The following is a 27,686-nucleotide window of genomic DNA, read 5'->3' on the forward strand; positions in this document are numbered from 1 at the left end:
TTTTCCAAAATAGCATCTGTTCTTTGCAAAACGGCACCTGCTTTAATTTTTGTCTTATTTCTATTTTGTCGTTTAGTGAGATGATATGTATCTTGAAATACATGTCAAATATAGGCCTCTACCCTCAAACCAGGACTGTGTCAGAAATGAAAACCTTTCTATTTATTGATTTTACTTCCATGACATATGCGCATAAATGAGCCGACGTGACTAAATATATTCTTGCAAAATGGTAAGTGCTTTTAACCCTTTAGGTTTTATATAATTGAACCAATGGAATATCACAAATATATCATGATATCATACTTTATTGAGAGAATAACTCACATGTACGGGATTGAGTTGGAACTAATTATCCGATAGTTTCCGGATAAAAAAAAAATTCCGACATTGGAAGGGAGAAAAAGATAGAATCACATAAAGCTGGGGGACTACTTGTTACAGACTTACAGTAAGGGCATAGTAACTAAGAAGAGAGAATATGGGATGAAAGAGAATGAGAAGTTTATTATTTCTTTGATGATCTCATACAAAGCATGGATTATGCTATTTATACATTTAGACGACTGTCATCTAAGCTAAATGACAGCTGAGCAAAGTAATTAATTCTAACAGCAAATATATTATGTTATGAAAGTACCTCCAAAAACTTATTACTTATTAAAAGTCAACAAGTCAACATGATATTAATTGACCCCTAAAATACCACCCCCCTTCAAAAAGACTCGCCTCAAGTCTGTTGTAACAGTAATCAAGGAATAGGAAAATAGCTGAGTAGGGATGTGACAAAGGCATAAAGTGTGCAAATTTACTGAGTCTGTCCACAACCACCAAGATAACCTCCTTCCCATTTGACTTGGGTAACCCCCAATAAAGTCCATGGAGATGTCCATCCATACCTCTTCTGGAATAGGTAATGGCTGCAAAAGTCCAGGTTTTGCTGCTGTATCATACTTGGAAACTTGGCAAATGATACATTTCCTCACAAATTGTCTAACATCTCTTGTCATGCCTTTCCAGTAAAACAAATTCTTCATTTTCTTCAGGGTTATATCCCTTCCTGAGTGTCCACACTCAGGGTGAAGCATGGTGCCAAGTAAGTAACTTAGTTCTCAAATTCTCATCTGTACCAATAACCAGTTTATCTTTCCTCCTTAGCAACCCATCATGAAGTCTGAAGTTGGAAATCACTACCCCTTGCTGCAACTGAGAGACTATGTTTTGAATGTTAGCATCAGAAACATAACTGGCCTTTATTAAATCCACTACATCAGAAGATATCACAGAGACAGCCATACACAATATTTCTGAACCTTGTACCCTTGACAATGCATCTACTTCTATGTTCTCCTTTCCACACTTATATTGAATTTCATAGTCAAAACCCATTAATTTACACAGCTAGAATTGCTGAAATGGAGTTGAGATTTTCTGTTGAAGAAGCCACTTAAGACTTTTCTGGTCTGTTCTAATAAAAAGTGACCAGCCACCAAGTATTGTTCCCACTTCAGTACTGCAAACACTATTGCTAGCAACTCTTTTTCATGAACTGATAGCTTTTGCCATTTAGGGTCCAAAGATCTGTTAGGTTATGATACATATGACAATTCATAAATCATGCGGAAACAACCATTAAGCCAGGAATACATATTATTTACACATAATCATTTAGCATAGTTTAGATGCATACTCTTTGTTGCGTGCCTTCCCTAGCTGCGCCCGAACCGAACAAGAACAAGTCTTTAGGACTCCAAGTGTCGTCCCTCCGTAGATAGTCCACAGCACGTCCGGATCCGCCTTAAGATTGACCAACTAGAATCGCCCCTAAGGTACTATAAATTTTCGGTACTTTTGAGCAAGATGTGTGACTGAATTTTTCTCTCAAAAACTCACTTTGAATACTTGAATAACTCGTTATAAATTGTGAACCCAGGCCACATATTTATAGGGGTATGGAAAGAGAATTGGAATCCTATTAGGATACGAATTAATTAAATTAGAATTATAATAAAACTCTTATTTAATTAATTTATCAAATAGAATTAGGAATTTAATCATTAAACTAATTCTGCACGTTTTAGGTTTCGTATGCGAACACAAACACTTACGCGAGCATGACCCGCAAGCGTGCAGGCCATGCCCGCGCACAGCCCACACGGCCGCACGGCCCACGCGAGCTACAAGCCCACGCGAGCTGCAGCAATGCTCGCAGCCCACTGCTCGCAGCTGCGCGCGCTGCGCGCGCTGCCACGGCCTGCTGGGCCTGGCCTTGCGCTGGGCCTGGCCTTGCGCTGGGCCTGGCCTTGCGCTGGGCCTGGCCTTGCGCTGGGCCTGGCGTGGCCTTGGCTGTTCGTGTGGCGCGCTTGGCTTGCTGGGCGATGGCCTGGCTTCGTTCTGGGCCCTCGTCCGGCAGGCCTCGTCCGATGCTTATTCGTACGATACGCTTCCGATTAAATTCCCGATTCCGGAATATATTTCCGATACGAACAATATTTAATATTTTCGATTCCGGAATTAATTTCCGTTTCGAACAAATATTTAATATTTCCGTTTCCGGAATTATTTTCCGATTCCGATAATATTTCCGATTCTGACAATATTTCCGTTTCCGGCAATATTTCCGATTCCGGCAATATTTCCATTTCCGATAATATTTCCCGATACGTACCATGTTTCCGTTTCCGGCAACATCTACGACTTGGATAATATTTATATTTCCGATACGATCCATATTTCCGTTTCCGGCAATATCATCGTTTCCGGAGTATTCATTTCTTGCCTGTGACGATCTCAGCTCCCACTGAAACCAAGATCCGTCGATTCCGAATATCCATAGATGGAGTATTTAATGCCATTAAACACTTGATCCGTTTACGTACTATTTGTGTGACCCTACGGGTTCAGTCAAGAGTAAGCTGTGGATTAATATCATTAATTCCACTTGAACTGAAGCGGCTTCTAGCTAGGCATTCAGCTCACTTGATCTCACTGAATTATTAACTTGTTAATTAATACTGAACCGCATTTATTAGACTTAACATAGAATGCATACTTGGACCAAGGACATTATTTCCTTCAGTCTCCCACTTGTCCTTAGGGACAAGTGTGCATTTCCTAATTCCTTTGTCGCTCGATGCTTGCTCTTGAACATAAGGTAAGAGTTGTCATCCTTATTATGTCCAGAGGTGTTCCTCGGTTTCAGAGTTCAACTGATCAAATAAACAGATAATCATAGCCTATGATTCATCCGAGCACGGCCATGCATTTCACAGTTTCTAGCTCTCCGAGTGGCCTTGTACAACTTTTAAGCATCTCATCCCGATTTATGGGAGGACAATCCCAATCTTGCGATCTTGAGATTAGACTTCGTTTGATAGGTGATTACCTGAGCGTTGCCTTTATAGCCTCCTTTTACGGTGCGACGGTTGGTCAACGTCAAAGCAACCAGTTCTCAAACAAGTAACCTCAAATCACTCAGGTATTGAGGATTTAGTGTCTAATAATTTTAATGAAATTTACTTATGACAGATTTTCATCTCTTACAGTAAAGTTTCATAGGTCTTGTCCGATACTAGTCTTCCCAAAGTAAGTATCTATGCAAATGATTATGACATTGCCATGTCCACATAGTTCAAGAAACAGAACTACTAGTCATCTTGCATTCTAATCGTCTAACGTTTTCTATGCGTCCAATTTTATAGAAAACTCCGACTAGGGACCATTTTCAACCTTTGACATTCAAGTTCACTTGATAGACATTTCTTAGTCACAGGACTGGTCCTGACAGTCTATCTTGAATATATCGTCAAATTGAAGGGACTCATCATTTAATACTAAACCAAGATTAAATGGAATATGAAAATACATTTCATATATGATAAATGTTCAACCCCTAATGTTTTACAACCATGGGCCTCGAACCCATCTTTAAAACATTTCATGGAATTCAAAGCTATGCTTGATTTCCAATGCTACAATGTGAGTGTTGCTTCTCACTTGTTGCATAGGTTTAGTTATCATGCTTTGCCAATCTTAATATCTTTTTCATCGAATGATATTCGAGATAGGATGATAAGATCTTTTGAGTTTGTTTATTATGTGATCTAGTCTTTCTTACTTCGATAGTGGTTCTACGCATTTTGCAATGAAGAGCCATCAAGTTAGCAGACATGTGATCCACCCAAGTTCAATGAAGAACTCTTTAACATAAACAACCCTGTTTTATTGCTTCTTAGGCAATAAGTACTTTTACTTCAACTTTATAGGTTGCTAGTGATGCTTTGTTTTGGAATTACTTATCCAAGCAGTTCACAGATATGTGGAATACTTTCCAGCTGTATCTTAGAACATAGAAATTAATATTTTAATATCCCACGCAACAACTCATGGTCTCCAATCCATGTTGCCATTTCAAAACACGATGCTCTATAGCTCGTCCTTATCAATGGTTAACTCCAAAGGGTCTTGCTTGATCCTTTGCCAGTGTTTATGCGTGTAGCATCAATATTTATCATATCTTTATTTCCTTGAATCAAGAACTATTCCTATGTACCTTTTCAAGTACCATAAGTATTCTTGATCTCAACCTAGTTGATCTTTACTTAGATCAATAGAGATTGGTATATGTTCGTCATGCCTAAAGTCATACGATACGTTTTTGGCGATCCTCATATTATATCATACATGATAAATTCTTTTGCAGAATAATTCCAATTGAATTCTATTCATGTAACTTTAGCTCATCTAGTTTCAGTAGATACTAAATCCAGCTAAATTCTTTGACATATAATATAGGTTTAGAATCTCATTTAGACTCTTTGATGTTTAACTTAGTAAATGCTTATACATAGTTCAAACATCCTTTACTTAGATTTATTCACATGGGTCGAATATCTCCAATGGAGACTTTCGTGTTTGATTTAGTAAATGCCATTACTTAATCCAAAACAATATCATAAGATCTTTGTAAATAGATCTTAATACCCAGTATGTACTAAGTTTCGCTTTGGTCCATCATTGATGAATAATTTCAAATCTAAGTCATTAGCATTTGAATGTTATTTCACAATGGAGAGATATGTGTGTGATACACATAGGACCAATTAAGTTTTATATACTCCCACTAAACTTCTTATATATCTTATAAGAATCATGTACATTTTATGAAACTAAAATACTTATTAGCTTCATTAAAATATAATTCCAATTCCCAATTGCTTGCTTAAATCTGTACTTAGATTTTATAAGCTAGCTTTCTCTTTCAAGCATTTATTTGGATCCACAAATCCTATGACATACCATGTACATAGTTTATTCCAACATTTGATTGAGGAATACGTTTCGTCATCCAATTGCTACATGTACCAATATGCAATCATTGCTTGAATTATAGACTTGAGCATTACGATTATGCATGAGGTTTCAACACAATTCACACCATGAATTTGCTTGTAACCTTTAGCAACTAATCTCGCTTTGTGTGTGAACACGATTTCATGTTTGATGGTTTTTATCCTTAAAACAAACTTGCAACCAATAGGTGTGAACCTATTCTTGCAAATCAACAAAATTTCAATTTTGTCATCAAAACATTGAGTATGTTTTATGGCCTCTAACCATTTAAAACATTTGAGTCTATATATGGCCTCTAACCATTTTAGGGAATCTAGGTTTCGTCATAGCTTTACAAACTCATTAATCTACATGATAATAGTTTGACTACAAGTTGTAGGTTTCTTCACTATCTAAGAGAAGAATTGCATAGTTTCAGTGACCTAAACTCCATGTTTCTTCACTATCTAATAGAAGAATCTCATAGTTTCAGTGACTTGAACTCTATGCCTACTTGGGTATAGAACATCAAACAATAGAATATCAATAGCCACTTGAAAGTCCTTTGAATATTCTGTTCTCCTTGAAACACTTGTAAAGTCTTCTAAGAGATGTCTATTCTTTAAAGCCACTTGTAAAGTCTTTACAGAATAAGTTCGGATTTTCTGAATCACTTCGAAAAGCCTCCGGAATGTCCGTTTATGTTTGTTGTTCGCCTCGAAAACTTTCGAGGTCTATTTTCTCCCACTTGTCATTTTGGAAACGAATCTCCAAAAGGACATTATTTCGAGCAAACAAACATTATGTTCTCAAAACTTCATGGTAGAAACAATACCCTTGTGTCTCATTTGAATAAATCACAATGAAACATATATCTATACTTGGGCCTTAGTTTGTCGAATGACAAACACTAAGCTCCCACTGAGTTTTGCAACTCTCTAGATATATTTTATGAAAAGTTATTCTGAAATTACTTTTCAATAGCTTTGACGAATTTAGTTTGGTGGTAGTTGAGCATTTTGTTTTAGAAATTATAGGAAAAAGTCTTTATGATCCACCATTGATCGAATCAAGTACTAATTGACTTCGATCATTCCAACGTAGATATGCCATATCTTATGGAGCTAGATTGTGAAATTACAACACACAATCATTGATGATCATATTTGGTCTCAAGTAATCATCAACATGATCTAACCTAGAATTTGAGAATTCTTGCCAAGTGGATTTTATACTTCTGAATCTTTGAACTAGTCAAACAGATTCAAACTTATATCACTTTGAGTAAATAAACCTATATTTACTCAAATCTGTGTGAAATAATAAAGTCATAAAACCTTTCTTTAGCTTTGAACTCTATTGTCTAGGCGTTCTAACAATAGTTCATATCTTTTGTTACTTTCAACAAGTAAGACTAGTCGTCTTAAATTGATCTAGAAATCAATGAACTTTCAAAAGTCCATCAAAATAGAGCTTTTGAATGTTAACTTGTTGATATGGTCTAAGCAACAATGCCAAAGATTAGTGGAACTCAAATCAAGGGGTTGATTTGAACCTAGTAAAGTTTTTATTGTTAAAGAGTTGTTTGTTTTAATCAAGCATATTGACTCAACCCGTAATTGACCATTTCACTCAAATAAACAAACAAACATTGTTTTTGTTTTTCTTGAATGTGAGTCTTTCTGTGTTTGAAGCAGAAATTTAGGTATGCTGATTATGGAACAAAATAGCCATTAAGTTCCAGCCTTTGAAAGGACTTAAAACAAACTAGATGACCCTACAACTAATGTAGCATTGCCATGCTTCATTTCCCACTTGTAGGTCATTAGTGTATCCTAGCTTCCATTGTTTGAGTTATTACCGAAGTAAGAACCTCAAGCGGTATATGATACCAAGGAAGTTTGATTGCTAGGTCACTTCTCTTTAAACATAAACTTATAGGTAGAAACGGAATCGTAAATTCCTTTCATTTGTTCCTCGTTTTCCTATTTCTTGTACCCTTTCTTATAGTCTTAAGAATTGAATTCTTTAGTGTTGACTTTTATACTTTGTTAGACATGTCCAATGTCACCAACAAGGTTCTTTCCATTTAATTTATGTTGAATATTCTGTTTCAACTAGATGATCTTACCAGAAGCTTCTAAAGTTCTCTAAGCATCGATCTATTCGAATGTCTAGGGACTAGACTCATTCGAGAATTAAATGGACAAAGATATTAGGTTGTTAACCATTGGTAAAGCTGAGCGTTTTAAGCTCAATGCTTTATGATCTCAAAACTACATTGTATTTTGAATTCACAAGCACCAATTGGTTTGCCATTCGATTTTGATGTTCGAAAACAACCATAAAAGTCGCAATAAGAAACGTACATTTTAAATTGCTCACTTTCTCTCATTTCCGTGAATCGTTCTTGGATTCACTACCAATCGAGGAAATTTACTGTTACCTTTCTAAAAGGATTTATTGCAGTGCAAGATATTTAATTATAAATAATAATTAAAACATACATTGAAGCATGCAAAGTCTAAACATTTATCATGAATAATAACTTGAAAATAAAAGCAATCATGCAATTTAAACAAGTCATTAGCATTTTATTCGAATTATGTGTTCCGGCAGGTGTGAATAAAATGATTCCAAGATCCTAAAATCATTGAAGAACTAAGCACAGTTTTTCGACTTAATCCTAGAACATCTTAGGTAAGCAAAAGCCTTTTGCTAATAGTCTAGAAACTATTCTTGGTTGATAGGTACGTCTAAGAACTTATTAGGTAAACCTATCGATTTTGCCACGACATAAAAGGACTCCTTACTTATATCGTTGAGTTTCACCAAAACTAACGTGTACTCACAATTATTTGTGTACCTTGCCCCTTTAGGACCAATAAGTAACACCTCGCTGAGCGAAAACTATTACTAGATTGATGTAAAGGATATCCAAGCAAGTGTATATTTTGGCATGGCACCTTTTAACTCAATTTTTAAGTTTGGAACTTAAGGCTCTTACTATGTTGGTTAGATTTTAAGTGAACTAAAATCCTTAATCATGCAACATAATCAAGCCGTAATCTCATGCATTTTAAGACATATTTAAAGCAATAAATAACTTAAAACATGCATAAGATAAATGTGATCTAGTATGGCCCGACTTCATCTTGAAGCTTTAACTTCAAAGTCCGTCTTCAAAATCTCCGTGGGAGGCACCATTTTCTTCAAATAGGATAAGCTATAATTAAAACTAATTACAACTATTTGATGGTACGCAGACCATATTTGAATTGAAAAACAACTTTGGTACTTTAGACCAATTACATTCAAATTAATGGTACGCAGACCATATTTTCTATCCTATTTGGGCCATACTAGTCACTTCATAACCTGCAAAACAGTACATATACAATATATACCATTCACCCATTCATTATCATGAATGGCCCACATAGCTGGTTAGTAAAACACATTATGCATCACGTAAACATTTGCAGCAATTAATCTAGGGCACCAATAATCTACCAATTATTCAGTCCTTATTAATTCTAATCAAGTTGTTTTAACCTTAAGGATTTGTAGACCTAATCAAGAGTTTATGACTAAAAAGGGCTCCCACTTAAACCAATAAATTCATATGCTTTACTGATTTTTAAACATAAAAATGTATTTCTAGTCTAACCAGAAACATACAAATTTAATTAAAATTTAAAGCTCATATAAATTTATAATTGAATCCAAAAAGTTTAATTTAATTTCAGTCGTATTTAAATTAATTCATGATTTTAATTTTAGTAAAATAATTAGAATAAATAAAATTTATTATAATTACAATATTCAAAATTAAAATCCAAGAAAATAATTTAAATTATTAATTTTAAAATTAATTAAAATTACGTAGACTGAAAATTTCAAATTAAACATTCAAAATGATCTAATCGCAACGCAAACACCCTACGCATCGCACGCCCATGGGCCACACGCACACAGCCATCGCTGGCCATGTGCGCGCAGCCCATGCGCTCGTCGCATAGCTGCTGCATCTACCCATCGCAAGCCATCGCACAAGTTGGTGCTCGCTGCGCGCGCGCCAGCGCTAAATGCACGCGAGCCATCGCTCGTTGTGCGCGCTCGCCAGCGCTTGCTGCGCGCGCTCCAGCGCTCGATGCACGCGAGCCATCGCTCGCTGTGCGCGAGCAATTGCTCGCTGCGCGCGATCGACGCTGGGCGCAGCGCTCGTGGCACGCGAGCTTGCGCTCGCTGCGCGCGAGGCTGCGGGCGCTGGCGCGAGGCTGCGGGCGCTGGCGCGAGGCAGTGCGCGTTGTGACGCAGCTCGCTTGCTGCCCACACGCGACTGCCGTGCCTTGCCTTCGCCCATGCCCATTCGTCCATAGCTCGTGGCCCACGACACAAGGCATGGCTGCTGCCTTGTGCTAGTGCACCATGCCCTTGCTCATTGCATTCGTGCCGCACGGGCGACGAGCTCCCTTGCTCGTCGTCGCATGCCCGCACTATACAACACCCCTTAAGGGTAACACGAAGCGTCCATTGCTTTGTGCGTGCAAGTTATATGAACGAATCGCATAAAAATTTAAAATTTATATTTAAAATTAATGACAAATTAATAAATTAATATTAATTTCATAATTTTAGGGCGAAAAATCGAAAACTTATTATTCAATTGATTTCCGATTATCATGGATTCAAGCCTAGGTCATAAAAATTTAAAATTTATCATAAATTTACAATTTTTATGGTGGTTTTTAATCATAGGTTTCTAATTAAATTATAATTAATTATGAAAATCAAATTAATTCTAAATTATTCTAATTTTCAACTAATTAATCATAATTACAAATTAGATTGCATAATTAACAAGGCTAGGCATTCAAACTTGTTAAACATATACAGTAGGTCAATCAAAAATTCAAGATTTATCAACAAGAATCGCAAATATTTAATTTAACATCTTAAATTTACGAAATTTTGCATTCGAAAAACTAAAACCTTCGAAAAGTCATAGTTAGGCTTCGAATTTGAGAATTCTGGGTTCGGCAGAAAAATACTTTTTTTGTCAAAATTTTAGAATGCCTTTTACATGCGGAATAGACACAAAAATCACTCGATTTGGATGAGTAACGAAGAAACTGCCGAAAAACTGCGTACGTATAATTAAATAAACGCAATTTGCAATTAATTAACAATTACGAAAATTAATCACCCCTTTATTCTAGCAAATTTGTAATATTTAACCATGTTCATGCAATTTAGATTATGAAAATAATAAGAGGCTCGTGATACCACTGTTAGGTTATGATACATATGACAATTCATAAATCATGCGGAAACAACCATTAAGCCAGGAATACATATTATTTACACATAATCATTTAGCATAGTTTAGATGCATACTCTTTGTTGCGTGCCTTCCCTAGCTGCGCCCGAACCGAACAAGAACAAGTCTTTAGGACTCCAAGTGTCGTCCCTCCGTAGATAGTCCACAGCACGTCCGGATCCGCCTTAAGATTGACCAACTAGAATCGCCCCTAAGGTACTATAAATTTTCGGTACTTTTGAGCAAGATGTGTGACTGAATTTTTCTCTCAAAAACTCACTTTGAATACTTGAATAACTCGTTATAAATTGTGAACCCAGGCCACATATTTATAGGGGTATGGAAAGAGAATTGGAATCCTATTAGGATACGAATTAATTAAATTAGAATTATAATAAAACTCTTATTTAATTAATTTATCAAATAGAATTAGGAATTTAATCATTAAACGAATTCTGCACGTTTTAGGTTTCGTATGCGAACACAAACACTTACGCGAGCATGACCCGCAAGCGTGCAGGCCATGCCCGCGCACAGCCCACACGGCCGCACGGCCCACGCGAGCTACAAGCCCACGCGAGCTGCAGCAATGCTCGCAGCCCACTGCTCGCAGCTGCGCGCGCTGCGCGCGCTGCCACGGCCTGCTGGGCCTGGCCTTGCGCTGGGCCTGGCGTGGCCTTGGCTGTTCGTGTGGCGCGCTTGGCTTGCTGGGCGATGGCCTGGCTTCGTGCTGGGCCCTCGTCCGGCAGGCCTCGTCCGATGCTTATTCGTACGATACGCTTCCGATTAAATTCCCGATTCCGGAATATATTTCCGATACGAACAATATTTAATATTTTCGATTCCGGAATTAATTTCCGTTTCGAACAAATATTTAATATTTCCGTTTCCGGAATTATTTTCCGATTCCGATAATATTTCCGATTCTGACAATATTTCCGTTTCCGGCAATATTTCCGATTCCGGCAATATTTCCATTTCCGATAATATTTCCCGATACGTACCATGTTTCCGTTTCCGGCAACATCTACGACTTGGATAATATTTATATTTCCGATACGATCCATATTTCCGTTTCCGGCAATATCATCGTTTCCGGAGTATTCATTTCTTGCCTGTGACGATCTCAGCTCCCACTGAAACCAAGATCCGTCGATTCCGAATATCCATAGATGGAGTATTTAATGCCATTAAACACTTGATCCGTTTACGTACTATTTGTGTGACCCTACGGGTTCAGTCAAGAGTAAGCTGTGGATTAATATCATTAATTCCACTTGAACTGAAGCGGCCTCTAGCTAGGCATTCAGCTCACTTGATCTCACTGAATTATTAACTTGTTAATTAATACTGAACCGCATTTATTAGACTTATCATTGAATGCATACTTGGACCAAGGGCATTATTTCCTTCAAGATCTGCTGATGAAGGCTAAAGGATGCCCTTGTTGCATCAATACAGCACCAATACCTGTCTTTGAAGCATCTGTTTCCAATACAAAAAGCTGACTAAGATCTAGAACTGCTAGAACAGGTGCAGTAGTTAAAGCCAATTTAAGAGATTCTAAAGCCACTTGTGCTTTGTCATTCCAAGTAAATGTTCCTTTCTTGAGGAAATTAGTCAGCTCCTTACTAATAATGGCATAATTTCTGACAAACTTCCTATAGTAACCAGTTAACCCTAGGAAGCTTCTCAATTCTTTTACTGAAGCAGGAATAGGCCAACTAGAAACAGCAGCTATTTTCTTGGGGTCAGTTTCCACTCCCTTAGCAGAAATGAAATGACCTAGGTACTCAACCTTGTCAGTGGCAAAGATGCATTTTGCTGTCTTTTGCTGCCATCATATGGTGTTCCATCAATCTGAATACCTCCTCCAAATGTTTCAGATGTTCTTCTACACTATTGATGTATACCAAGATATCATCAAAGAACACTAATACACATCTCCTTAACAAGGGCCTAAACACATCATTCATCCACCCCTGGAAGGAAGCTGGAGCATTAGTAAGGCCAAAAGGCATTACCAGAAACTCAGAATGTCCAGTGTGAGTTTTAAATGCAGTTTTGAAGACATCATCATTATGAACTCTACGCTGATGGTATCCTGCTCTTAAATCCAGTTTAGTGAAGATCTTAGCACCTGCTAATTCATCTATCAATTCATCAATAACAGGTATATGAAACTTGTCCTTCACAGTTCTTTTATTCAACTCTCAATAGTCCACACACATCCTCCAAGTCCCATCCTTCTTTCCAACCAAAACTACAGGGGAGGCAAAAGGGCTGGAACTGTTTTGAATGATTCCTCTCTCCAACATCTCTTGAATTAACTGCTCAATAATATCCCTTTGCTTAAGTGGATATCTATAGGGTCTTATATTAACAGGGCCTGCACCTGTTTCCAATGGAATTCTATGGTGAAACACTCCTCTAAGGGGAGGTAATGTAGTTGGATCTTCAAAAACCTTCCTATACTCCTGTTTGAGATCACAAATCTGAGTTTGTATGGCTATTTCAGCATCATTGTATTCTAAGGATTGGAGTGTTATATGTTCAACATCAGTACAAGTGTCTAACACCTATAGCAAACATAGATGAGCTTCTCCTTCCAACATCTTCACTGATGGACTACCCTCAATCACCTTGATTTTCTTGGGTGGCATTCCTTTCAGTTTATATTTTTCACCATCAATCAAGAATTCCATCAACAACTTCTGAAAATCCCAGCATATGGACCTTAAAGTTGCTAACCACTTAACTCCCAATACCATATCACAAGATCCCAAGGAGATCAACATGACATCAGCAGAAAACTGCTTTCCTTGCATAGTCCACTTTAGAGATTCACACTTGTGTTGGCAAGAAATGTGATTGCCATCAGCTACTGTTACAACTTGTGTATTTGTAGACTCAATCTTACACCCCATTTTAGTAGCCACTGTTAGATCCATAAAATTATGTGTACTCCCAGAGTCAATAAGTATGTGTATGGGTAAACCATTCACCATGCCCCTAACCCTCATAGTCTGAAAAGTATGACCCCCTGACAAAGCATGGACTGAGATTACTGGTTCATTCTTGTCTGCCATACTCATGAAAATATCATCATCCTCATCTAAATCACTGTCTTCATTTACCCCTGACCCAGCATTCTCAACAGTGTATAGTTGGGGTTCTTTAAAGTTGCATTTATGGTTTCTATCATAGGGCTGATCACAGTAATAACACAGTCCCTTGGCAATTTTTTCTTGTCTAACATCTGCAGGGATATACTTATAAGGCCTCTTTGGTTGGGTGTTTGATTTAGTTGTGGGATTGGTGGTTTGGAATTCACAAATGCAGGGTTTACATCCACTGATTTTGGTCACAGAATCATTGGAAACAGATCATTTATAGACTTTAACCTGACTTGCACTCAAGGATTCTTCTTGATACCTTGCATAGTCAATAGCTTTAGCTACTGTTCTTGGCTTAAAGGCCCTAACCATAGGCTTGACTGCTGCCTTAAGACCACTGATAAAGCTGTCTAAAAAGTAAGAATCAGGTATGTGATTCTGTTGCAGCATTACAGATCTTAGGTCCTCAAACTCATCAATACAACCTTAAATTGAGTCAGTTTGTTGCAGCCAATTAAACTTTTCCACCACATTACAACTAACTTCATCTCTGAATCTAGCTGATAAGTCTACAACAAAGTCTGTCCACTCTACATTCCTTCTAACAGTCAAGTAATTAGACACCTAATTTTCTGCTTTGTCTATCATATTCAAGATAGCAAGATCAACTTTCTGTTCATCTTCAATTTTATACAGTTTAAAATATTTGTTGCATTTTTTAATCCACACTCTTGGATTAGTTCCATCAAATTTTGAAAAGTCTAGTTTAGGAACATACCCTTGGATTCTGGGAGAAGTGAATCCATCACCCTGTGATCCATTTTTGGAGGAAGAAGATGAACTTGAAGAATCTGTGTTTCTCTTGTCCTCAACTTCCTTCAACCTTCCATTCATTTCTTGGAGAGAAATCATCATCTCTCTCACTGAATCTTGCAGAAATTTATTCTGGGCTTGTTGTTCTGCCCATTTTTCTTCTTGGATCCTCAACTGCTCCTCCATTGCAGATACTTTCTTAGTAACTGCTGGCGCCAGTTTTGGGAATTTAAAGAATCAATGGCCCAACTGTGACCAATCTCAGAATCCCACAGTTGGTTTCTGATGTGATTTTTCAGTTTGACAAATATCAAACACTTGATGTGCAGAGCTGAATTGAAGCTCTAACAATGGCAGAATATAGAGATTCAAGCATCAGCTGCTCTTGGCTCTGATACCAATGTTACAGTAAGGGCAACCCTTAACTGTAAGAACTACTCTATCAATGGTCTTAAACCAGAAAGAGTGACTAAGAAGAGAGAATATGGGATGAGAGAGAATGAGAAGCTTATTATTTCTTTGATGATCTCATACAAAGCATGGATTATGCTATTTATACATTTAGACGACTGTCATCTAAGCTAAATGACAGCTGAGCAAAGTAACTAATTCTAACTGAAAATATATTCTGTTATGAAAGTACCTCCAAAATCTGATTACTTATTAAAAGTCAACACGTCAACATGATATTAATTGACCCCTAACACTACTTCAACTGTTGCTAGGATAAAAGTCTACTAATTTGTGTGTAATTAGGGTCTTTTCCAATATGGTGGATCATATCTTATGTGTTACCCATGTACTCGTAAAATGTAAACAGCAAAGTTTGCATATAAAGAACAAGTATATAAAGGGAAGTAGCCTAGAGAATATCGATCGCAAATAATTTTACAAAAGATATCCTGAAATGACATACCTATTACATTATATTACATTATACTAAAACAAACACCATAAGTGACACGCGTTATTTCCTGGTGGAAAATTTTTTCCGTTAAAAACAAAAATCCTAAAAATCTCTACTTTCACTACAAGAATTTGTATCTTTAACAACAACCTAATTATGACGGGTCAAAAATCCCGTCGCAAAAGCCTTTTGCGACGGGGATAACTACCAAACAAAGACGGGAACAACCGTCGCAAATGTCTTTTACGATGGGTTAACGACGGGATTTTCTATTAACGACGGCCCCCTTTTATGACGGGTTCACGACAGAAAATCCCGTCATTAATCAACGATTATTGGCCTTTAGTGACGGGATTTTCCGTCGTTAATGGTAGAATTTCTTGTAGTGTTTGTATTTAAAATTTATTTGTTATGCTTATTTGTTTATGGTTTATGTATGGTAAAAATGTTTGTTTATAGATTATGATAACAATATATGCCACATAATTATAGTTTTCTAAAAATGATTTTTGGTAATATGTTAGCCAAATCTTTATACTCCCTCCGTATTTATTGAAGGGATACACTTGCCTTTTCCGGCCGTATCTATTTAAGAGATACACTTGCCATTTTTAGTAACTTATCCACCCCACAATCTACTTCCTCCGTCTCTTTTTGTTTTTTACGTTTTTCTTTTTGGGTATTTCAAAATGTTCTTTACATTTCTTTTTATATTATCACATAAATGACTTAGTATTCTACAAAATTTGCGTCCAATTATTATTTTAACCAATTAAATTCATTGAGTCATTTAATATCTCACACTTTTACATTGGAACATTAAATTTTTCTCATATTCCCAATATCAAAATTTTGATAAAAGTGAAAACATTATAAATAAACATAATTTATCTTGTTTAAATAAAAAAATTGAGGAATCTCGATGCAAATTAATTAATCGTTAAAACGCGTGAAAAATGTCAAACGTAAAAAACAAAAAGAGACGGAGGGAGTAATTAAATAATCTATCTAATATATCATATGTCCCATCACCCTATTAAACAAATAATTTTATAACTACACCTCACCCTCCACCCCCTAAACTCTCATGGTCCCCACTTGTTTTACTTATTAAAATATCTATCCAACCCCACTTGTTTTATTACTTTATTTCATTCAATTTTTCTTCTTAATACACATGCCCGGCCAAATGTATCTCTTAAATAAATACGGAGGGAGTATTAATAATAGAAAATGCAATTACTCAATATTTAGTCAAATCAACATATTAGTATATCAAATATTTTGGTCAAATTAGCATATCAAACATATAATTTATGTAAGATCTTTGTGACGGAATTGAATTGCATCAATGAATTAGATGATTAAATGGATTTAGTAATGATGCAGGGAGCAAAACATTTCAGTCAAATATATTATAAAAAATTAGTAAAATAATTTTAGATTATCCGTGCATACACGGGACCTAATTTCGTAATTTGCTATTATGATCACCAATTCACCATAAACCTGGAAGGGCATTTATGATTTAAAATCATAAGAGTTGGTCTCTTGTTGGACGGTCACAATTAATCTTATACCTTTACGAAATCACACGTTTCAATTAATACATAATCCGACGAATAAAGGGCCGGATCGAACGCATTAGGCGATCTTCCAACAATTTGCTTTATGCGCAGTAAGAAATTTAGGTAGGATTAAGTTTTTTGAAAACATGAGCTACCTTGTTCTATTCTATATATATATATATATATATATATATATATATATATATATTGAAGAGATTAATTGATACGGAGTATATTTAAACAGAATACCTTATGTTAAGTGTTTAATAGTGTTTAGGAAAGTAAAATTTGTTTCCTATCCTAATTCTTCTAGCTAGTGTCGTGTGTTGGCAGAAGCCTTTTGGCTCAAGGTTTTTCTTTGTATAAGTACTGCTTTGTTTCCTTCATTAATAAAGCGAGAGAACATTGTGCGTATCTGTGTGTTTTAGCATGGTACCAGAGCCCTCAAGGCTAAAGAAACTCTAAACCTGTAACCATGGCAATAGATGGTGAAACTCCTCCTCCTACTCCACCTACAAAACTTGACTCATCCTCACCGTTCTTTGTAGGCCCTCAAGATCGCCCGGGCGATTTAATAACTCCTACGAAATTGAAGAGAGACAATTATGAAGATTGGGCAGCAGACGTAAGGACAGCTCTCAAATCTAAGAGAAAGTTCGGATTTTTGAACGGCACATACAGAAAACCGGAGCCTCCATGTACACAAGATGATTGGGAAACTTTACATGCTATGCTTGTTTCGTGGATCATGAACACTATCGATCCCGAGGTAAAAACTAACCTATCTAAATATGATGATGCGTACCTGTTGTGGAATCATCTGAAATCTCTTTACTCTGTGGTTAATGGACCTCGAATTCAACAATTAAAATCACGAATTGCTCGTTGTGAACAAACTGCTACTATGCCTGTGTCCACTTATTTTGGTAAACTCAATGTTTTGTGGGATGAATTAGGAAAACATGAACCTATCATTTGCTGCAAGTGTGGATTGTGTAAGTGTGAATTAGGGGCTGAACATGAGAAACGAAGGGAAGATAATAAATTGCAGGAATTTTTGATGGGACTTTATGCTCCGTATTATGCCCAAATACGGTCTAATTTGTTGTCTTATGATCCACTTCCTACCCTTGAGAAAGCTTTTAATCAAGTAATACAAGAAGAGAGGGTGAGATGTGGTGATGCTGATGAGGACACGGTGGAAAAGAAGCCCGAAGTGGTCGGCTTTTTCGTGAATACCCTTGGCCGTGGAAGAGGGCGAGTTGAGAAAGTAGATAAGTCTGGACTAATGTGCTCACACTGCAAGAAATCAGGCCATGAATTGGTCAATTGCTTTGATCTTCTTGGCTACCCTGAGTGGTGGGAAACTCGCTCACAAGGAAGGGGTAGTACAGGAAGGGGTAGAGGTGGTGGCCGCGGTAATTCAGGTCGCGGGCAATCTGTGCGTGCAAATGTAGCTGACACTGGCAGTGGTGCGCAGCCGGTGGGGCAGCCATTGTCAACTCCACCTCATGGATTTTCTGCAGATCAGTGGAAAACACTCGTTGCGGCCTTTGGTAATTCTAATACTTCTACGGATCATTTGAAGTTTAGTACATTGTGGATAATTGACACGGGGTGTTCAAATCACGTAACTGGTAATCTGTCATTAATGACAAACATAAAAGACGTAAATTTAAGCCCAGTTGGACTACCTGATGGGAAAATAGTCCAAGCATGTAAAAAGGGGGACGTAAAACTCTCTAGTTCATTGATCCTCAATGATGTTCTATATGTTCCCTCCTTTAATTGTAATTTGCTTTCCGTATCACAACTTATTGCTAGCAAAAGTTGCTTTGTCACAATTACTAATAACATATGTGCTTTACAGGACCATCGTTCGAGGGAGCTGATTGGCACAGGTGAACTAAGGAATGGACTATACTATTTTCGGGATGTATCGACTGTGAAGGTGAATGTGGTGGCTGGTTCGAAGTCTTTGGTCTTGTGGCACGAGCGTTTGGGACATCCTTCTCAGAAAATAGTAAAATTACTTCCTTGTGTTAGTAGTAATAGTAAAGAAAGTTTGAATAAAATGTGTGAAATATGCCACAAGGCTCAACACTCTAGAAGTATGTTTCCTTTAAGTACGAACAAAGCAAATTGTATGTTTGGGATAATACATTGTGACTTATGGGGTCCTTATAATACAATTTCTTCAAGTGGAGCTAGTTATTTTTTAACTATTGTCGATGATTTTTCTCGTGCCGTGTGGGTGTACTTGTTAGTTGACAAGAAAGAAGTATTTAAGATGTTTATGTCGTTCATTGCAATGGTGGATAGACAATTTGGTAAACAAATAAAAGTAGTACGAAGTGATAATGGAACAGAGTTCAATTGTTTAAATGACTACTTTGTGGCTAACGGTATTATTTTCCAAACTTCTTGCGTTGGAACTCCTCAACAAAATGGTAGGGTAGAGAGAAAGCATCGACATATTTTAAATGTAGCACGAGCCCTTAGATTTCAAGGAAAATTGCCTCTTTATTTTTGGGGGGAATGTGTGCTAGCCGCGGCTCACCTTATCAATCGCACCCCATCTATGGTCCTAAATAAAAAGTGTCCGTATGAAATGTTGTTTGATGCCTTACCAGATTACGAAGAGTTACGTGTTTTTGGTTGTTTGTGTTTTTCTCATAATCAACGGACTAAAGGAGATAAATTTGCTAGTCGAAGTCGTAAATGTGTGTTTGTGGGATATCCGTTTGGTAAAAAGGGGTGGAAATTGTATGATCTTGATACTAAGGAATTTTTCGTATCCCGTGATGTGACGTTTTATGAGGAAATTTTCCCGTTTATAGATCAAACCACTGCAAATTTTGTGCTTGATAATACGTACGATGCTCCTTTTGCTGGAGGCAATGACTATGATTTTTTAGAAGAATTTAGTTTGATTGGAGATGAAAATGAGGAGTTAAATGGTGTAGTAAATGAAAATGAAAATGAGGAGTTAAGTGGAGTAGTAAATGAATTTAATAATGTAGAAGATAAGGTGGAATTTGGTGTATTACGTGCTCACGATCATAATATGCCGAATGCAACAATGCCGCCTATTTCTAGCTCTTCAGTACCTCATACGGATGATCAACCAGTGGTTGTGGAAGCAGTTGGTGAAGAAAATTTGGGGAAAGGTTTACGTAATAAATTTCCCTCTGTGAAGCTACGTGATTATGTGACTCATACAGTATGCCAAAATAGTCCATCTCCGAGTTCATCTGCGTCCGTCACTTCCTCAGGTAATCCTTATCCTATAGCATTCTATGTTAATTGTGACAAATTCTCTGTGCTCCACCGAATCTTCCTTGCAGCTATAACTGCAGGAAGCGAACCAAAATCATTTAAAGAAGCGATGAAAGATGCAGGATGGCGTGAAGCTATGCAAAAAGAAATTAATGCCCTTGAAGAAAATGGTACTTGGACCATGGAGTTTCTTCCTCCAGGGAAGAAAGCCCTTGGTAGTCAATGGATTTACAGGATAAAGTTTCATGCAAGTGGTAACATTGAGCGTCTAAAAGCTCGATTGGTAGTGTTTGGCAATCATCAGGAAGAAGGTATTGATTATAATGAAACGTTTGCGCCTGTTGCAAAAATGGTTACAGTCAGGGTTTTCTTAGCCATTGCAGCATGTAAGAATTGGGAGCTGCATCAAATGGATGTTCACAATGCCTTTCTCCATGGTGATTTGGAGGAAGAAGTGTACATGAAACTTCCTCCAGGCTTTCAGACTTCAAACCCTAATATGGTGTGTCGACTTCGTAAGTCCTTGTATGGGCTTAAGCAAGCCCCTCGTTGTTGGTTTGCTAAACTTGTGACAGCTTTAAAGGCGTATGGGTTCCTGCAGTCGTATGCCGATTACTCGTTGTTCACCTTTACAAAGGGGAAAGTATAGATGAATGTGTTGGTGTATGTTGATGACTTGATTATTGCAGGAAATGATTCCGCTGCGTTGAAGGCCTTTAAAGATTATTTGAGTACGTGTTTTCATATGAAGGATCTTGGCGCCTTAAAGTACTTCTTGGGCATCGAGGTGGCTCGTGGCCCTGAAGGTATTTTTCTTTCTCAAAGGAAATATGCTCTTGATATTGTTGCAGAAAGTGGTTTGTTAGGCGGTAAACCAATCATGACACCAATGGAACAAAATCATAAATTGGCTCAAGCTAGTGGTGAATTAATTCATGATCCGGAGTTATATAGGCGCCTAGTTGGCCGTCTCATTTATCTTGCAGTCACTAGGCCTGATTTGGCCTATTCTGTCCACGTCTTGTCTCAATTCATGCAAACCCCTCGCCAAGAACATTGGGAGGCGGCATTGCGTGTAGTACGATATTTGAAAGGTACCCCGGGACAAGGTATTTTGCTTCGGGGGGATAGTAAACTTAGTCTCACTGGTTGGTGTGACTCGGATTGGGCAGCTTGTCCCTTAACTCGTCGCTCTCTCACTGGTTGGTTGGTGTTCCTTGGTAATTCCCCTATCTCTTGGAAAACCAAGAAACAACCTACCGTGGCTCGTTCGTCTGCAGAAGCGGAGTATCGTTCAATGGCTGCCGTTACTTGTGAACTTAAGTGGTTAAAAGGTTTGCTCCTTAGTTTGGGTGTTCACCATCCAAGTGCGATTAATTTGTATTGTGACAGTCAGTCTGCTCTTCATATTGCTCAAAATCCTGTGTTTCATGAACGTACTAAACATATTGAAGCAGACTGTCACTTTGTTCGTGATGCAATTCAAGAAGGTCTCATTCAACCTTCGTATGTCCCTACTGAAGTTCAGTTGGCAGATATATTTACAAAGGCGTTGGGTACTAAACAGTTTCAGTTTCTCCTTAGCAAGTTGGGCATTCTAAACTTACACGCTCCAACTTGAGGGGGGTGAAGAGATTAATTGATACGGAGTATATTTAAACAGAATACCTTATGTTAAGTGCTTAATAGTGTTTAGGAAAGTAAAATTTGTTTCCTATCCTAATTCTTCTAGCTAGTGTCGTGTGTTGGCAGAAGCCTTTTGGCTCAAGGTTTTTCTTTGTATAAGTACTGCTTTGTTTCCTTCATTAATAAAGCGAGAGAACATTGTGCGTATCTGTGTGTTTTAGCATATATATATATAGAATAGAACAAGGTAGCTCATGTTTTCAAAAAAAAAATTTCTATATATATAGAATAGAACAAGGTAGCTCATTTTTCTATATATATATATATAGAAAAATTTGTAAATATTAATCCAACCTTTAGCCGATTTTCTTTTATTAAGCCAACCTATGCCATATTTTTTAATAATCCCACCTTTATTACCCAACGACTTTTACTGAGCCTAAGTGACCTGTTACCGGCTAAAAAGTCAACGTTTATAATCTTGACAACCTAAACTTGATTTCCCTCCTAATTTATTTGCCACGTCATTCATTTACCACCAACTACCAAAAAATTCCTAAAACAAAACCCTAAAACATTTAGTCTCTCCCACCTCTCATCTCTCCCGCACTACCTCTCTCCTCCATTACTGAAGCCCCATTCCTCCATCGACACATTCATGACACGAACCACCAACCAAACCCGGACCCATCTCCCACCGCCATCGTCCATGGAGGGAATTCCTTTCCCTCTCTTCCCTATCTCCCCCGCCATGTCCCGCCTCCGCCGCAACCTCAACTACTTCCGCTTCAATTAATCCCTAATCATCCTCACCATCCTCTTCTTCGGCCTTCTATGGCACCCTATATCCATGATCGTCTACTTAGCGGTTTTCGTCCTCTGGCTATTCCTCTACCTTTCAAAGGATGACCCAATCGTCGTCTTCGACTGTTCAATTGATGATCGGTTTATTCTTCTTGGTCTATCACTTGTTACAATTTTAGCATTGGTTTTCACTCATGTTGGGCTGAATTTGTTGATTTCATTAATTGTTGGTGTTTTTGCTATCGGCTTACATGCCAATTTTCGAATCGTTGACGACTTGTTCAGTTGTTCTTAGATGAGGAGGATGTTGCTGATGGTGGGTTGTCTGGGTTTGAAGGATTGAAAATTTGTCAAAATTCAAACAGACAAAAAATGCCACATAGGACAAAAGAATGCCACGTAATATTAATTTGTCAATATTATAATAGTAAAATGCCACGTAAGACATTCCACCGGATATAACAGGTTTATGACCTGTTAGGCCCAATAAAAGTTGTTGGGTAGTAAAGGTGGGATTATTAAAAAATATGTCATAGGTGGGCTTAATAAAAGAAAATCGGCTAAAGGTTGGATTAATATTTACAAATTTTCCTATATAGGATATATATATATATATATATATATATATATATTTATATATATATATATATATATATATATATATATATATATATATATTTATATATATATATATATATATATATATATATATATATATATATATATATATATATATATATATATATATATATATATATACTTCGTATAAGGTAAGGAGAAAAACATAGGAGCCCCTCCGCACGAGGGTAACACCTAAGTAGTCACTGTTTACATTAGACTCTAAATGTGGGTTGTTACTAGGGTTGATATACATAGGATTTACAATGAGATAACCAATATTTGCTACCCAATCTGCTGCTCTATTTGCTTCTCTGAAAATATGTTAGATGTTAACACTTTGGAACTGCTGAAGAAGAATCTTGATGTTATGAACTATATTGTGGAGCTTCCAAGGGGTTTTCCAGATCATCTTGACTGTATTAATAACTAGAAGATTATCACCTTCGATGTGTAGATCTTTGATGTTGAGCTGGAGTGCTTCTTGGATACCTTTATGTAGCGCCATAACTTCTACCTTATAAATTTGAGCGTTTCCTAGGTTAAAAGAAACTGATGAAATTGTCTTGCCGTTGTCTCTGAAAATGATCTTGTCCACTTTTTTTTTGCTAACGTGTATGACTGCCGTGACTGTCGTCAAGGTCCAAAATTCGCAAGTTGGTGAAAACTTGACAAAGTAACGAAATAAAGGTTTAATTATATCTTATATGTACTGCGGGAAGAAGGGGTAAAAAGTGTATGTATGAATGTATGATTCAAGATTCGATTACATAATGAGGATTAAATTAACAAACAATATTAATATAGCCCAACCTTTTGTGTATTTATTGGAAAATGGGATCATAATTCATAAAAAATCTTGCAAAAACCGAACACTAGCTACGTAAAATAATCTATTTTTTCGCTTTTTTATTAGTACCAAGGATTATCATATTGATTATTTTCTACAAACAATAATTTTATCCTAAGATTCCAAAGAACTTGTGACATGATAATGTAATTATCCTATGCTAATATTCTAAGATTAATACTACATCCGTTTCAAATTATCTTTACACTGTTCGTTTTAGTCCGTTTCATTATGTTCTTTACAATTTACTTTATTCTATTTTTTGACATGAAAATTTACTACTTTACCCTTCTTACCCCACATTATTAACAATTTCCACTTATTTTCTCCTACTTTTTTTTTTCTTAGACTCATATATTTTTACACATTTCTTACTTTATAGTTCATCTATTCTTTTAAGTTCTTCTCGGTTGGAATCGGGGAGGGAATTAAGAAAAATAGAATCTTGGCTTGTTTGGTTATTTGTGTAATGATTGGGTGTAAGTCCCTGTTTAGTTCACCTTATTTCTCCTATCCTGGTATGATTTGATTTGATCTGGTCTGATCTGATCTGAACTGAACTTATTTTTTCTGATCTGATCTGATCTGAACTTATTTTTTCTGACCTGATCTGGTCTGATCTGATCTGGTTTGGTCTCATCTGGTCTGATATGATTCTTCAGAATTAATTTTAAACAAAAATCTACATTTATTAATATTAAACGACTTACGTGTAAAATAAATGTTACACAAATTAATTTATACTACGTAATATTGTTATTTATTTGACTTTGCTCATGATTTAACTATTCCTTATATTAAATAGACCTGTACATGATCTAGATAGATCGGTTATGATCTAGATATATAAGTTCTAATCTGGATGTGATATGTGCAGATCGGTTCTGATCTAGACATGATTTGTACAAATCAGTTCTGACCTGATATGATCAGTTCTGATCTAGACATGATCTATAATGATCAGTTCTGATATGAACATGATCTGTACATATCAGTTCTGATCTGAACATGATCTGGACATATCAGTTCTGATTTGGATATGATCTGTACATATCAGTTCCGATCTGGACATGATCTGTACATATCGGTTCTGATCTGGACATGATATGTATAGACCAGTTCTGATCTGAACATGATCTGTACATACCAGTTCTAATCTGGACATGATCTGTACAGATCAGTTCTAATCTAGTCATAATCTGTACAAATCGATTCTGATATGGACATGATCTTTGCAGATCAATTCCGATCTAAACATGATCTGTACAAATCGGTTTTGATCTGAACATATTGGTTCTGTAAGGATCGGTTCTGATGTAGACAAGATCTTTGCATATTTGAACATGATTTGGACATGCTCTGTACAGATCAGCTATGATCTGGATATTATCTGATCCTATCAGTTCTGGTCTGGATATATAATGGTTCTTATCTATAAAAATCAGTTCTGATATGGACATGACCTGATCATATCGTTTCTAATCTGGACTTAATGGTTTTAATTTGGACATGATCAATTTGAATGTTTTGTTAATGTTTTTTATGCCTTAAATAATAGATTTTAATTGCATCGACAACAACATTATTTTTTATTAAAGCAATAATAGTAATAAAATATTAAATATAATAACAATTATATAAACATATACCAATAATAATAATAATAAAAATAATAATAAAAAAAATAATAATAATAATAATAGTATTCTGATCTGATACGATCTGATCTGATCTAATTTGATCTGAACTTATTTTTTCTGGTCTGTCTGATCTGATCTGATTATATCTGAAATAAGTAATAATCTTCTGAAATAAGGTGAACTAACTAGAGGCGCCTAAGTGATTGGAATAAATGAATGAGAGAGAAGACAATAAAGGAATAAGAGAAAAAATAGATATTTTATTAAACCATTGATAAATGAGAAATGAAGAGAGAGGAGTGATAAGGGTGGGTGATAAAGGAGGTGAAAAAAATTATGTCCAAAAATAGTATAGATTCCAAATGGAAAGAACATTTAGGAACACCCGAAATAGAAAGGGGAAGAACATTTAGGAACGAGGGGAGTAGATTTTAGTCCCTGCAATGCATGGTTTCTATTAATTTGTTAAGTTATAATAAAACTCCTATGTATACCAACTGATATATTTTATAAATTACGTAGTAGATTAGATTAGTTTTTGATTTTAAATTGAATTTCATTTTAGATTTATTTTTTAATTATTAGAATGTTTGATTTTGGATGAAATTGTATATGCATAATATTAATAATTAATTAATTAAATTATTTACGTGGCACCAAATTATTTATCTATATTACACTCGACTTTTTTAATTCAAAAATAATTTTGAAATCTTATTTTTCATTGGCTGAAACCATTAGATTTCCTACGTGGCGCTCTAATATTAGATTAACGTTTGATTTTGGATTGAATTTATTTTAGATTAGTGTTTGATTTTGGATGATTTTTATTTTAGATTTATTTTTTAATTATTAGAGTGTTGATTTTGGATGGAGTTGTATATAATAGTAATTAAATAATTAAATTATATATGTGGCACATAATTAATTATCCCACTCGAATTTTTTAATTCAAAATTAAATTAGAAATCTTATTTTTCATTGGCCGAAACCAATGGTAAACCTACGTGGCGCTCAAATACTTAAGCAAATATGTCTCCTTTATACTCCCTCCGTCTCTTTTTGTTTTTTACGTTTGTTATTTTTCACGCGTTTTAACGATTAATTAATTTGCATCGAGATTCCTCATTTTTTTTTATTTAAACAAGATAAATTACGTTTATTTATAATGTTTTCACTTTTATCAAAATTCTGATATTTGGAATATGAGAAATATTTAATGTCCTAATGGAAAAGTGTGAGAGATTAAATGACTCAATGAATTTAATTGGTTAAAATAATTATTAGACACAGATTTTGATAGAAAATTATGGCATTTATGTGATAATATAAAAGGAAATGTAAAGAACATTTTGAAATATCCAAAAAGAAAAACGTAAAAAATAAAAAGAGACGGAGGGAGTATATAATATTAGATTTTATTATATTCAACCAACTTTTCTATTTTTGCTTCCCTCAAAAAAAAAATCTATTTTTGTCTTAATATTTATGCAAATATGTAGTAACCGTAAAGATCTTTATGAAACGGAGGTAGTATAACTTATACATTTTTTTTTGTTAAAACTTTGTTTGGATAGTAGTAAGATATAGAAGGGGAAGTGTTTATAACGGATGCAATAAAAAAAATAAAAAAAAAAGGTAAATAAAATATAAGAAATTCAATATGGTTTGTTGACGACGTGTTAACCAAATTTAAAAAAAGTGCGCACTTCTAATGTTAGTATGCATAATACTCCATATGAATTTTCTTACACGCATCGCATGCATTAAGTTAATAACCTACTCCCTCCTTCCCGGAATATTTGACCTGT

At 36.0% G+C, this 27,686-nt stretch overlaps 1 pseudogene; it reads left to right on the plus strand.

The window, feature by feature from the left end:
- The first annotated feature begins 22,008 nt into the window (after positions 1-22,008).
- On the plus strand, positions 22,009-23,229 carry LOC130467538 (PRA1 family protein E-like; annotated as a pseudogene).
- Positions 23,230-27,686: the final 4,457 nt, after the last annotated feature.

This window comes from Spinacia oleracea, chromosome 2 (genome assembly GCF_020520425.1).
Source record: "Spinacia oleracea cultivar Varoflay chromosome 2, BTI_SOV_V1, whole genome shotgun sequence".
NCBI classification, from domain to species: domain Eukaryota; kingdom Viridiplantae; phylum Streptophyta; class Magnoliopsida; order Caryophyllales; family Amaranthaceae; genus Spinacia; species Spinacia oleracea.